General features: G+C 34.2%; 1 protein-coding gene and 1 long non-coding RNA gene across 4 annotated transcripts in view; one reads left to right on the top strand and one right to left on the bottom strand.

Annotated features, from left to right (window-relative positions):
- Window positions 1-16,075, top strand: part of LOC123699554 (homeobox protein prospero) — an 80,635-nt gene that overhangs the window by 11,414 nt on the left and 53,146 nt on the right. The window lies entirely within an intron of this gene.
- On the bottom strand, window positions 10,600-11,450 carry LOC123699555. Its single transcript, XR_006752534.1, has 2 exons — window positions 10,996-11,450; window positions 10,600-10,912 (listed from the first exon to the last, which is right to left on the bottom strand). It is a non-coding gene; the product is annotated as an uncharacterized LOC123699555 (long non-coding RNA).

The following is a 16,075-nucleotide window of genomic DNA, read 5'->3' as shown; positions in this document are numbered from 1 at the left end:
AACACATGACAAGTCGCAAGAAAACCACGAATAGTAATTAAACTTGCCCTATTCAAGATCCCTCGTACTTTACAATTTTAGATAAACTTCGATAGTTAATCAATTATTGGTAAGTTTCTTTGGTTCAATGGATGAATAGTTCTTTATAGATTGGGTAACATTTTCTTGAAAAGATATGTCATTATTTGCAATGAATCTTTTATAAATCTTGGTGGTGAAAATTATTACTACTAGGTACTTATAATTTCTATTTTAACAATTTAATGGTTTTAAAAATTACACAAAGATAAATTTAATTCCATTTTCTATAATAATTAACTCCAATAAGATTGTCGAATTGAATCCTATTCTATTATAAACTGGTAATTTTTTTTTTAAAGCTCGGTTAAAAATTAAACTCCACAGTCTTCACATGTTCCCAGCTAATGTAAATTTTCTCTAGTTCAATAACATACTTAAAGTGAGTAACGTTAAAGTTGTGAAAGTTCAACAATAAAAAATAAAACATTACAGAAATAAACTTATAATGTAAGTAACTAAAACTCTACTTAACATACTTGTGCACTACGTAGTTTTTATTGGATTCTTATGTGAATGATGTAATTTCAAAAAGTTGGCTAAAACAAGACTTTAAAGAAAAGAAATTAAGCTTTTTTGCTCCATTGTATTTTTTTTTGTCAATTATACAGTCGAAACTGTTGTTTTCGTATAAAGTTTCCAATGCGTGGCATGTTTTGTTTAACGGCTTTTTTGTCAATTTCAACAGATACTTTAATGTAAATCAGAACTCAAATACTCGACAACAAATGTAACGCAGTATTCAAATAAAAGCAATTGATCTGTTGAATTCGCGATGCTATAACATTTTCACAAAGAGAAACAAAAGGTTAGTCCTTAAAATACGTAAAAATACCACTATGAAAAAGATTTGATTGTCGAAAATAGAGAAACGTAACGAAATAAACTAAACAACAAATGTTCGTAGGGTTGTCAAACATTTGGTCGAAACTTTTTCAATTCGGCCAAAGTTTGCGCGCCGAATTTAGCCGTTCGAATGTGTATGTAACTCATTTTGTAACTTTTGCGATGCTAGCCAAATTATTTCTGTTTTTATGCATATAGTTTGATGCCTTTTATTGATTACGTTGAATGGTCCTACAAGCACGCTTTAAGATTTATCCAACATATTATGAAACGAATTTATATTTATGAATGCGCCTATAATCTGTGCAATTAAGTACGCTTTACGGGCAAAAGAGGGTTTTGACAAGGCTTTGTACAAATAAAATATTTGTGACTATTTTTTGACGACGAAGTCGTTTATAAAATAACAAAAATGTTCAGTATAAGTATTATAACTTAGTAGCATTATTTCGTATAAAACGTACCTAATAACTGATTGTAACACCATTACACTAATCTAATTATATACTTTTATTAATAATAGACAACCCTAAATTGATAAAGTATTAAAAAATCACGGTTCATTGGCCTTTAGAGTGCCTCCTGTGCCCGCAATGTGTTCCTGTTTGCCGTACCAACATTATTGGAACTTTCGACATTTGACACCGACCTCCCGTGTGTCTTAGAGGGTGGAATTTATTCCACAATTTCAATGAAATCTTTACATTTAGATTTGATGTGTGATATATACTTAGTGGTTTTCCGTTTTTGATCGTTTTAGTTATCAGTAGGTATCAGTAGTCAAGTTGATGAATATTTCTTCTGTTTAATAAGCTCTGTTTTGGCTAAGGGGTTTTCTTATTCGAATAATGAAAAAACGCAGTTTCTTCACATTCAATTTATTAAATAAATTGAATTTTGGGTTTTCCTTCATAAATAATTTATCTATTTAATAATGATGTATCGTTTAATGATAATTATACTATACTATATAAATAAACATCTTCCAACCGTTTAAATCTTCATCACAAACATATGTTCAGATCAATTGATCCATATATCCACAAATGATTGATCGTCCGAATATAATCCGTGCCAAAAGATGCAAACGCAAATGCTCCGAAAGGTGTTCCGATGCGCACGCGCATCAACATGTGCTCCCATACATCCCGCAAAAAAATGATCATCCAAGGTGTTTTGTGACTTTGCGAACTTAAATAGCAGCTTTTTGGTACTTTTTTAGATATGTTTTTATTTGTTTAGATGTATCGGAAGTTAATTTAACCCTTCATTTTGGAACATATGGCTAATCTGTCAATATTTTGATATGGAGTAAATAGGAGTTACCGCAAAATTGCAATAAGGTTAGTGTTTTAATAGTGGTGCTGATAATTATTGTTCATTTATTACCTAAGTGCAAAACTGGATTATGAATTTGGGGGTAACTAAGCTTATTTACCTTATCCTTGACCAATTTATTTAAATCAGCAGAGAGATTTAATAGGCAGATTTCTGCCTCAAAATGACAAACTGTATATCTATCTATCACAAAAAAAATATACTTGTAATAGTAGGTAATTGAAGGATAAAATAAAGCAACTTAATAGTTAAATGAATTATTTGGCTTATAACTATCAGCAAGCAATCGAACGACAAAGCTAATATAATTAAAAATCATGCCCCCACGCACTAAGAAGCGCATGCCACGCTCGCCGAAGCAGAAAAGACCACTTTAGGATTAAGGTGGGCACGCTGTATGAAACGAGTAGCGGATTCAAGTACTTCCAATGAATTGCTAAGAACATACGTCAAGAGACTCGTTAATGTAATATTTTAACTGCAAAAGGGATACGGATTAATGTGTGCGTCATTAAGAGCTTTTTATCTTTTTGTGGAAACTGCGGTTTTATAGTTCGGTCGTAGTTAGTATTGGTTTGTGTTTTGGTAGTTATGCTTCACGTAGTAATATAGCTAGAATAATTCTTGATAGGAATAACATTAATTTAAACATAGCTGTAGTAATTGATAGACGATATTTAGCTTATAGCTGTAGAATTTGGAACAGGGATTCGAGTTGAACTTATGATATAGTACACAGTGATTACAACTAACTAGCGGCTACTTTGCTTCTTTAGCGGCATATAAATTAATTACATATAAATTGTTAATAATTACATAAATTAAGTTTACATTGTATCATGTCTAAAACAAGTCATTTTAATTATTTTGATCAAAGAACATATTTTATCAAAATAAAAAAATAAAAATATACTTATACATTTTCCGCTCCGCTTATCGCGTCTCCCAGCTATATAATCATACCGTGACGATGTTTATACGTCTTAAAGAGGGTTAAGACGTTGGGGCGAAAGCGGTTATCGTGTTTACATGTAAATTGTTTTGTTAACATGCCGTTTACGTGAATATTTCACACGCAATTGTGTTCGTTTGTGGTTATTTGTGGTTTTACAAAGTGAGTTATTAAGAAAGTGATAGGTGATAATATTGTTCTTTAGTTTTCCATGAATGATTTACAGAGGTTTTTGGTTACGAAAATTTTATCAAATTATGCTGATAGGTATTATATAATTGTCATAATGTCTCATTAAACTTGGGCAAAAATTAAAATACTTAGATGTGTCTGAATCACGTCTCAATATTATCTATTAATTGTGTTTGTTCAAATTCAAAATTAAAAAAAAAATATCTTGTTGCTAAATAAATAAAGTAACTATAAAGCTTGTGCCAGCCCTACTGTAGCGTTTATCTTAAATACCCCTCAAGAAAACTCTCTTGGGGTTAACTCTCAAGTGGCTCTCAGTACTTTCTCACCCTTAAATTGCGTCTTAAGAAGTGAGTAAGGAGTTTGTCCCACGATGTTAATATTATGTGAAAGAAAAGTTAATTTTATTACGTGTTCAAAATTAAAAATCACGTTAAAAACGCTTTAAAAATCACGTTAATTTATTTTAAAAGTATATTGCTAAACTATTTTGAGTCAAGTTTAAAGAGAAATTGCTTAAAAAATGATATTAGTGATTGTTGATAGCAAATATAAGAAAGTATGATTAATCGAAAATATCCGGTGAAAGTACTAGTTATAAAGGGTTTAACCCTCCTTTGTTTATACGACTTTCTCTTTTTGGTACTATACCGATATATGGAATTCAAAATATTTGATCAGTAAAAATACAGCAGGTATTTTATACACAAGAATTAAATTTTACTTCTTATTAATACCCGGACAGTTTACCATAAAAGGGCATAATATTTTAATATATGGTTATTGTTCAAATCTATCAAACAATATACGTACCGGTACATTGCCTTAAGAAGGAATTATTAATTATTCTCTTATTCAGCAGCGATGCACGATGCCTTTGTATTTCTGTTGTGAAAAGATGCATAATATAACGAACACAGAAAATTTTATACGAGAAATAATCGGGAGTATATAACACAAGATCGACGTAAAAAGCGCTCACAAAAAGGCATATAATAATAGGGAAAACAAAAACCACCGAGAAACTTTCACACAGCGGCACATTTTACGCATTATCTAGCACAAATTGTGCACTAGTGTTCACAATTTCACAATTCCTAGACTATCGCATCGAAAGACACGCTTTTAATAACGGAGGAACGCTGGAGACAATCCTCTTAATCAGCAGCAGACAATGGAAACGGGGCCACGCACATACGGAATGATTAGCCGCTTTGTTGGCGACTGTACCGCGCACTTTTGTTACCAACTGTACCGGCCCCGGAACTTTAGCTCATATATGGATTGTGACGCGTCCCACTCACTAATTGCTTGGGCTTTATTAAAAAACGTTAAAACCTATACGTTTCACTCGACTTATAAGTCGATCGCTTTCAAGTCTCGTATCGATTCGCACGCGTTCACGGTACACTTATTCCGCAAAGTTTACTTGCTATGAAAGTTGCCGTTCGATCGTATTTAAGGAAGCTTAATTAAAAAGTTGGCTTGCGATACTCCGAGGCCTGAGCGGCGAGTAGGAGTCGTGCAAAGCGCTCGTTCTTATCCGGGGCGACGCTGGAAAATGATTTAAGACACGGAGCGATCTCATACGCTCAAACGACGTATGCTTGCGTGTAATTAAAAATAAATCGCGTAAAATACAAAGGCACGGCAGACGCGAGATTTCGTTTTATTGCGAGGGAAAAAAATCATTTCGTTACATAGAAAGGAAGGCGGGTAAAAAACACAATAAAGAAACAATGTAAACAAGTTAGGGAGTACTTGAGTGGCTCATTACAGGCAGATGCGGCGCATTAGCTGTTTGAGCCTGCCGTAGCCACGGCTCGCTTGCCTCCATGACAAGAGACGCTCCTTTGTTTAACCTATTTCGGTTTAGATTACGCTTTCATGTGATGAGCTTGCCTTAATTAATTATAATAATGACGATTCTTCTTTGAGCCGACAACTAGTGTTCGCTCAACGATATTAAGATATAGTGGGAGGTGGTGTTTTAAGTTCTACGGAGCGGTGGCTTTAGTACACTTTATGTTATTTTGGTACTGTTAAAATGTGGGGACTAAAATATAATAAAATATAATGAGCTTTTAGTAGAGCTTTTAAAAACGTATCTAATAAAATAGTATCAGATAAAATTCTATGGCACTTAGTATGTATTGTAACATCATTAACGTAGCTTTACGGTGATAACTAGGTATATCTGGAGTAGGGGAGACCGGGGATGGTTGGCTATAGGGGCAGGTAGACTAAACAACAATAACTCGCCACCATCACGTGTTTTTCATCAACCAATCACGAGCGACGATGCCTCCCTACGACCCGCTAACTTGTGTGAAGTGAGCCGCCGCAGTCGCGTGGCGTTCGTGAGCGGCATCACATGTTGTATTTTTGGTCTCGGTAAGTAACTTTTTTCGTTCGTACTTTTTTTGTTATTGTGTCTTTGGATCTGTTAGAAACAATGCTGTTGTTATGCCAAATGTAAATATGATAATTTTATTCTATATTACACAGTATTGCTTCCATGTTAGTGCCAGAGTTTGCATATGATACGCAGGTGAAATTCAAAATGGCGTCAGGGGTTGGTTGACTAATTTTGTTCGGGGTAGGTAGACTAATTGTTCAACCAACCCCTTTATAATAAGTATAACATTTTATCATTTATTTAAAGAATTGTGTGGGCTAATGGTTAATGTGCATCATCAATTTAAACACTATTATAGTCTTCTCTCACATACTAAATTACAGTTGTATTTTTACAGAAAATGAGGACGTACAAAAGAAAATCTGAAAGGGGTGATGTACCAAAAGATATCATAGAAAGAGCTTGCCACGCAGTAATCTTCGATAATAATTAATAATAGTATCAACGCTACATCAAAGAAATACCAAATTCCATACAAAACGTTGCATCGTTATGTGACTAAACTTAAACAAAAGCTAGAACGTTATCCAAACCTCGGGAAAGCTGATTTGACCCTGGACACGGTGGGGTACATAAAAAATAGGCAGGTATTTAGCGATGACGAAGAAAATAAACTGGTAGCTTATTTGAAGACGGCTGCTGACATTTATTATGGATTAACACCGTATGAGACACGCAAGTTTGCATTTGAATACGCAAAAAAGAATAATAAAACTGTACCTGAATCTTGGAATACAAAATTAATGGCTGGCGAAGATTGGCTTGGTAATTTCTTAAAAAGTCATCCCTCGTTATCAATAAGATCACCTCAACCTACAAGCCTGTCTAGAGCTACGTCGTTCAACAAACAAAATGTAAGTGAGTTCTTTGTTAACTTGAAAACAGTTTACGAACGATTAAATCTAAGCCCAGGTGATATTTGGAGTGTTGATGAGACGGGACTTACAACAGTCCATGTGCCTAATAGAGTCATAGCTCGCCGGGGTATTAAAAATTTGGGTAAAATGACTTCGGCTGAAAGAGGCACTTTAGTGACAATTGCAGTAGCAATTTCAGCTCTCGGCAACATGGTTCCCCCGTTTTTTATTTTTCCAAGAGTACATTTTAAGGAGCATTTTCTTAAGGCGGGTCCTATAGGTTCAGAAGGTGACGCTAACCCATCTGGGTGGATGAAAGAAGAAAATTTCATAAAATACGCAAAGCATTTTGTGAAACACGTGAAACCCAGTAAAGAAAAGCCTATTCTTCTGCTCTTGGACAACCACGACTCACATTTATCAATTGAGGTGCTGGATTATTTCAAAAACAATGGGATTACAGTTTTGTCATTCCCCCCTCATTCTAGCCACAAACTACAACCACTTGACAGAAGCGTTTACGGACCTCTCAAGAAATATTACAATATAGCCGGCGACAACTGGCTAGCTACTCACCCTGGAAAAACCATCACAATTTTATACTAATCCTGTTTATTTACACTAATTACTGCCTAGGTCAACCTACCCCATGCCTATAGTCAACTTACCCCGGACATGGGGTAGGTTGACCAAGCGTCAGGGGTTTAGAAAATCGACTAAATAAATATTATAATGATAAATATATAGGTTATAAATTAGTATTTTAGGTACCTGAATAGTTCTTCTATCTATATCAACTGCTATTTTTGTTATATACAGTTAAACATCAGAGATATACGAGCTTAAGTCAAAAGTTAGTCAACCATCCCCGGTCTCCCCTACTAAATAGTTTCTACCTTTACCCTAACAATAAGTAAATTATACAAAATGGTATGACCTAATCGTAGAACAAAAAATTTATAATATTGTTAAGATTAACAGAGATCAGTTACAACGATAAAGTCATTAACACTCGTAGATGATTAGAACTTGAGCGAATTCTTGACAATAGGATTTTAATTTCCATACGCATTTTTTTGTTATTATAAAAATTATGATTAACCGCATTTTCCACAAAATCCAAACATGATAAATACCAAATAATGACGTCCCTAAACACTCGAAGCAACAAAACGGCACGCAACTCTTATGTGACAATTCAATTTGTTTTGTTCGTTGTTAATACTCGAATTTAGGCACTCGATGCACATTTGAGGTTTTCGGTTATGGCATTTTTCCTTTTGTTGTGATCGCGATGTAACTATATATTGTTTTGTTTTGTCTGAGTGCGGTAATTGTGTGTCGAGCTACGGTCACGATGTGGAGTGGCCTTTGATTGGAAGGATTCGAGTTTTATCTCATAATTAAAGTATTACAAGTCGCTGTTTGAATATGCTTTGCTGTTTTGGAATTTTGAGTACCTTCCTATATGCAAAAAAATCAAGAAAGCATTAGACATAATTACATCATCAATTTTCGATATCATAATTACTCATTCTTAACACCAATAAAACTTAACTCAAAAGCGAGTTAAAAATCAGTATTAATATATTATGCAAACGTCCCCATACATCAACACCTGTTAAATATCACGAAAACAAGACATTAAGGTGCGAGTGATAAGCGCAAGCGGAAGTACAAGAATGTTGCGGAAATGGCCGACGCGGTGACTTCCGTCGCGTCACGCATTACGGCGACCCATAGCGCACCGTACGTAATTAACTATTGAATTATTGAACCATTATTTAATCTACTTGGGCTTTTTATTATCATGCGTTGGACAGGAAATAGAGCTTTGAATTGATACTAAATAGTACAAAAAAGTTTAAAAAATATTTAGTTACCTACGGCCTACCTCTCTTTTACAGGTATAAATTTTTAATTTAGGCCTTCATAATATGCAAGTTATACAGATATCAGATTACAAGTCATAGCAATCCAAATCATTTTCTGATTAATCAAACAATAGGCAGCAAAACATACTTAAGCAGTCTTGTTATATAATATGTAGGTATATATCTATGATACACTATTAAAATTCAAAAATATATTCAATGAAGACACGATTTGAATATAAACACTTGTTTCACCACCCCTTTATCACCTGAAAGATCAACATCCGCACAAATTGACAACAAGCTATACGAAGCACACTCGACCAATAAAAACCGGTATCAATTGTTATATTGAGGAAACAACAAGTGAATCACTTGTCCTTTCTTCATATCGACGCGCCTAGTTCCGTTATATATGATAGCGTAATTATATGTTTTCCGTTCATCTCTTTTGTACTGAGCTGTGTGCTCACCGCTTCCTGTCTTCTGTATGTGTGGTACAAGTTATAAGCTGTTAGATATGCGGGTTTTTTTTAATTATTTCATTTTAATTACATTTTTTTGTTAATTTTGTTAACCTAGGTTAGAAGTATTTTCTGCTTTACGCAGCTAGCAGAATTATAGGAATATAATAGTAGCTGGCAAAATTATTTTAATGTAGTTAGGACCTAGTGTCTAGTTATGAGATATAATACAGAATGTACATTACTAATTGTTTAAAGAATTCCCTCTATCTATTTAATATTGGTTTTAAATTTTAATTTAAAAATTTCAGCGTTCCCAAAAATACCATAGCATAGTTAGTTTTCAATACTATATCTGTATTAGTATTCAAAGAGATAAAAAGCGAATATTAGTTTTAACTACCCATTATATCACTACAAAAGCTCTTGTAAATTAACCCATATCATATGAAATGTATGGAGTTTAATTGAAAGGGGCGATGTGATTTATATAATTTCATTTGAATACCGACGTCCCTTTAAACTGTTCCTCTACAAATAAAGCACTCTTAGTTTTTACTTAAGTATTTCCTTCAAGTTTCACAAATCAAATCATTAAGACAACTGTTAAGAAGTAAATCTGCTCACAAACTTTAAAAATAGTTTTCAAATCTGGTATAGGTACCTAACTATGATCTTTACAAAGTAACAGAGAAGTGAAGTTTATTTAGTTTATCATTTACACCTATTCCAAAGACAGAAATAGAACCTGAAGAGCTTTGCTTATCTAATTGGTTTACACTATAATAAGAGTATTATTTATGTATGTCACTGTGCCACAATCTGCGTCCTATAAGCGATTCGAAATCGCACGCGACCCTATCTTTGTCACCTCATTACAAATCCGACTCTAATTCCATCACCCAAAGTTTATATTCAATTGGTACGAAACACGTATCGCATTATACGCCCATTTAACCATTGATTAGTTTAGTATAAATTGATCTCTGCTGGTAAATAAATAGTTGCGGATGAGGGGTCTAATCAGAATGGTTGTGGCGGTTCCCATGGCCATCTGTTTGCACAGTCTTGGGGGTAGAGCGAGAAACGCGTGACATTTGGTATTTAAATGATTGTTAAGGCTTTTTAATATACATTTTTATATCGGTGATTAATATCGCGTTTATTGGCACTTACTGCGTGCTTCATTCGTCAATATTTTTCAATGGTCTTTTCTGTTTCAGCCTTCATTAATAAATTAAATATGAACATCTTCGGGTTATTTTTATAACTAAGAAAACAAATTACTGGATAAGATTTGTATCAGTTATTATATGTCAATGTACGCATGTTTTAAAGTCTAATCTCATACAGAAGTACACCTTTAACACTTTGACAGCGGATCACGTCCGACGTACGTGGCGCTTATTTTATGCTAATTAGCCGCATACATAATGAGCGTACCATTCTGGGCGCGCCGGCACTTTTTGACCATTTTGTTAGTTTCATAGAAAAAAAACTATAATAGTTGCGGCCGTGATTTTTTTTTCATTGTATTGAAGATATTTTATATTATTATATAAAATAATAAAAACATGTGTAATTGTATTTTTTTTATTATAAAATCAACTTAGAATGAGGCACGTTTTCAAAAAAAAAAAAAACTCTAACATCAACATTTTTCGAATTTTATGACGTGTAGTCTTTCCTGGTGTGGTATTTTTTGAAGCACGGGTCATAACACAAGGGCACGTTGCAATCTGGGCAGTAAGACTAGACCTGTTCTTCTAATCCTTGACCGCCCCCTTGTCCTTATCGGTGCTTGGTATGTCTTCTGGTATGTTCCTGCTCGGGTATGTCCTCATCACTAACTTCTAATTGTTCTTGACCGGCTCTAAACTCGTCTATTGCCTCTGAAAAACAAAACATGTAGGTACTTATTCAAAACCAAAAGCAATTACGATCTTTCAAAAATACAAGTAAATCAATAGCTTACCTTCAGTTTCTATTATCGTGGTGTTCTCCTCAATATCCGAATCCTCATCATTTTGCAAAATGTCAATAATATCTCTAGTTTCTCTTTCCGAATCCAGACGAAATCGTCGTCGCGAAGTCATTTCGCGCCAAAAATTGTCACACGTCTCGATCGCTTAGGCAACTGGCGCGCGAGAGTCGAGTGTCGACCCGGCTCGTGCGATCCTTTGTTTCCCGCACCCCACACACCGCAAGTATTTGAAGTGCGTTTGTGTGTGTAGCCAAAACATTCATCTAAGCTTTGACATGACGCGGATCACGCTTACAGGCCGTTGTTTTAAAGTAAACAGTATTGAAATTCACACACGTACGCAGTACGTGATCAGCGTCTCTAACAAAAAAACTGTCACGGACAGGGGACGTGATCGGCTGTCAGAGATTGGAAATAAATAAAATACTTAGCTGTCAAAGTGTTAAGTATATCAAATCTCATATCAAAATGATGCGGTTTTTTTTAATAGATAGAGTGATTCAAGATTTTAGTATATAATTTATTAGGTTTTAGACAAAGCGGGCGAAGCTGCGGGCGGTAAGCTAGTTAACTATATAGATGCAGGTTACTCAAATAATCATGCTCTTGAATGTTTGATAACTCTAAAGGACATTTCCACGAACCTTAATTTAAATTTTAAAACTAAGAAGTACAGTGCACATTTGGCGTTCCTCAAGGAAGTACATTAGGACCTACCCTCTTCCTTGTATATATTAATGATCTATGTTGTATTACCTTGCGTGGACTTGATCTTTTCATGTTCGCAGACGATACTGTTTTACTCGTCCATGATAAGACTTGGTCAACTGTAACAAAACTTGCTGAAGATTGCCTTTCCGTAGTGACTAGTTGGTTGGAAAATAGCTTACTCACTATCAATACTAGCAAAACAAAATATATGTGTTATAGTATTACATCAAAAGGTGCCGCTAGTGAAGACACGATTCTTAAAATACACACTCATCCATGTAATCGTGATAACCATATCGGAGGCTGCAACTGTGCTACACTCTCGCGTGTTCACTCTATTAAATATCTTGGAGTTCAGATCGATGACAATTTGAACTGGACTTCACATATTTCCACTTTATCTTCTAGAGTTCGTCAACTCATTTATATTTTTAAAACTTTGAGATCTGTCGCAGAACAAAAATTAGTAATAGAAACCTATAAATCCTTGTGCGAATGTTTAATAAGGTATTGTATATGTGCTTGGGGCAATGCATCCAAATCGCTCCATATAACAGCTGAGCGTGCCCAGAGAGCAATTCTTTAAGTCTGCCTTCATCTACCATTCAGTCATCCCACAAGTGATGTTTATAAAAAAGCCAGAGTTTTAAGTATAAGAAAGCTTTTCATATTTGAAACCTTGAGACGCTATCATAAAAAGGATGTGCCTTACCTACCTGAAAGTACCAAGCGTGTGGATCGTTGCCCGTTTCCAAAAACGAAATCACGATTCGCACAAAAGCACTACAATGTAGTTGCGCCGCGCCTGTACAATATTATAAATAAAGAACTAAAATTAAAAAAAGTAAACAATAATGGAATAAAAAACTTAATACTTACTTGGCTTGAGAAGTTTGACTACGACGATACTGAAATCATTTTAAGGGATCTTTTATAATTCTTAACAACATAATATGGATAAAAAATATAATATATATAGATATAATAAATCACATCAACAAAAAATGTTTATAAATTGCAACATAATATATGCACAACTACACCCACACATACACACATGCACACACACTCACACACAAACACCCACACACACACACACCCAGACACACACACACACACACACACACACACACACACACACACACACACACACACACACACACACACACACACACACATTCACTCACATTCATCTAGATACACAAATGCGCTTACGTAATAATTTAACTTACCTCTTCATTAATTTTGTTATTTTAGAGCTTTTAGTTTAGTTTATAGACATAATATTATGATCAATATTGGGAGAAGCCTCTGGCTCCTGAGACACAGTTTAAAACTAGTTCGGGAGCCAAAGGATTCATTATTTAGACCTGTGTAATTATGTCAATAAAGAATTTTTATTATTATTTTATTATTATTTTATTACATATCTACTAAATCTTGAAGTAGTTCAAGTAACACGTGCGTTACCTGCTCTATAATATAACACATGTCAGCAAAAAATAATCAAAGATGACCTACTTGATATTTGCACCTTTCGCCAAAGAAAGAGTTCTTACAAATGCACCACCTTGTCGACATATGGATGCCCGCATCGCATCAATTTTTTGCTTCCCCATACTAGATTTCTGCATTGTGAACCGAATTTAATTCAACCCCAAAATCTATGTAATAATTTATAGATATTTTGAACGAGACAAATGTATAAACCTACTGGAATGATATTTAAAGGATTTAAGTTGACGTATCAATATAATATTATCACCTATAGAAGGAAAATATTAAGTTTTGCTAAAATATCTGCTTTAATTTTCATTATAATTTCTTTGTTACAAATTTCGGTCAATTTATTTCTAAAATTACAATTTACGGTAGTAGAATGCTGAATACTCTATAAGCAAGTTTTCTTGATTCATAATTTCTACCTATTCGATATTTAATAGTTCAAAATATCAAACACGACTCCGATCATTGTATCGACTATTACATAGTATATTATTAGCGATTCAAAATTCAGCCAAGATTGCAGTCAAAGCTACAAGCGGTCTATTGTTCACGGTTTCTATTAAGGCCTGCATTAAATACTTTTCTAGGGTCGATTGTGTGGAGTAATAATAAAAGAAAGGGGTTGGTTGCACCTTTACGGGCCAAAATTTGTCGCGTGCGTACGTAGTCTTATGAGCTCATCTGTTTTTACACCTTGTGGTAACAGTGATATGAATTTATTGTGATGGATAGGTAGATAGGTACTAGTTAATATTTCCTGTTTGGAAATCTTAGTTTGGCCATAGCCTCTTTTGGCTCAAAGCTGAATGTTCTAGAAGAGCTGATAAACTGAGCAAAAGACAGTATCTAAATAAAATAACATACTAAGGTCAAAAAAATAAAATATATTTCATAGATATGTCAAAAATAATAAGCTGTTTTTAATATTTGCAAAAAATATTGCATCTGCGCATGCGGCCGCGGCGCTTAAATTTTAAAGATGCTTTCTTTCCACAGAGATCTGCTTGTGTTTGTTTAAAAAAACCTTAATGACTGCTTTTTGCAGCGTCTATTAATCATATCCTTAAATATGTTGTTAAACAACTATTTACGCGAGTTAATTCATTATTTGTAAATTACGTTTTTGTTGTCATTTTACTCTTTAAATTTAATTTACTAAGTCCATATTATGAAGAAAAATCAAAATGAATACTATGGCACGCGTTTGATATCAAATAAACGTATTAATAACAAAATTGTTATCGTGAAATGGTTCATATGATATTGATTATTCGATAAGAGTATGTTAGTTGTATCGATCCATGATTCCCCTTCATCTTGCTGAGCAGCTGCGCCTGCGCAGGGTCAAAGGTAAGTGAGGGGGCAAGTAAGCTTTGTACTCTTTGTAGTGGGCGCTGAGTGCGCTGTCTACAGGATTCCGACGCCATGTTGGTTATAATATGGTATACGTACTGTTTGAAAATTTGTACCGTTATTTTGCAATGCTGCGGATTTGAGTTATCTATTTTTCTCAGCGTCATTACTACGCTATGCTAATACTCAAAAATCGCCTTACAGTAAAAGATAAGAAATTGATTATTTAAATATAAATATAGGTCTAGTTATTTTATTAATCATAATTATAGAATCAATATTAACTATACAATGTATAGCATCATTACAATCTGTAAGAATATCTTTTCAAAAAAATCGTCTTGCCATAAGTTAATAATTTTTCAATTAACAATTATTTAGTTCTTGTTCCTTTTTTAATTAAAGTAAGCTATAGAATCAATGCTAACAATGAATAGTATTACGTAACATTGTTTACAAAAAACCCCTATGAGGAAATGACGTTACTTTTCATCAGATGACCGAACCACCTGGACACAATATTGTCTTAGCGCCACGAAAACCATAAAGTCATTTGATACGCCCACAAAACACATTAAATCGCCGGATCAAACAACATGTGTAGAGATATTATCTACGTATTATGAACAAAGTAATCTATGCCTTAAGTCAAAGAAATAGTAATCAATCTCACTTTCTTAAGGCACCGGTAACTTAACCTTAAGCCATAATGCTTCTAACATAAGGTGTAGTAAGAAATTTTTACGGTAAGGTGCAAACGTAGAATCAGCTGATACGATAGCTAGTTTTCTTATAAAAGCACCTTAAGACGTTGGAATAGAACTGTATTTAGAATAAGACGGTAATTTAGAAGAGACTCGAGGAAACTTAAAGGACTTTGAATCGTATTTCATTGTAATAATGCTTTGTAAACTAAATTTCATTGATACTTTGGCGGTTAAGACACTGTGAATGACGCTTTCTTCGTCCTAAATCTAAGAGTCGAGCAACAGATGTTTTTACATAATTCATTGCAAGGTGCTGATTCGAATCAAAAGCAATATTTAATAATTGATATTACATACTTGTATTTTTAAAGTAAATTACACTGTTACAAAGAACCACTACAGTAACTTTCAATAATCCCTCGAACAAAAGAAAAATGTAAATACAAAAACAGTAAGAGCATTACATTACGCTTATTTTGACGCAGGGTGGCCCTCTTAGGGACATGTGCGCACGCGTCGTTCCGACAATCACAGTAATAATATCTAAAAAATAATAATAAATCCGGGTGAAGAATAAAGAAAATCACCCCCCGACTCCCCTCGCCTTTATCTTGCAAACAGACTTCTAAATGTTAAAGATAATAGGGGTGGTCGACCCTCCTGTATGTGCGTGCACCTTTCGCGGGGGTTTCATCCATTCTGAGCAGTGAGCGAATGTATGGGGCGAAGTGACGCCTGACGCGTGGAATTTGGCGGTTAATTTCAAATTTGGAACAGTTTGTCTTGATGCTCGT

Source organism: Colias croceus, chromosome 18 (genome assembly GCF_905220415.1).
Source record: "Colias croceus chromosome 18, ilColCroc2.1".
Lineage (NCBI taxonomy): Eukaryota > Metazoa > Arthropoda > Insecta > Lepidoptera > Pieridae > Colias > Colias croceus.
The sequence above is the reverse complement of the archived record's forward strand: the minus strand, read 5'-3'. Positions and strand labels throughout refer to the sequence as shown.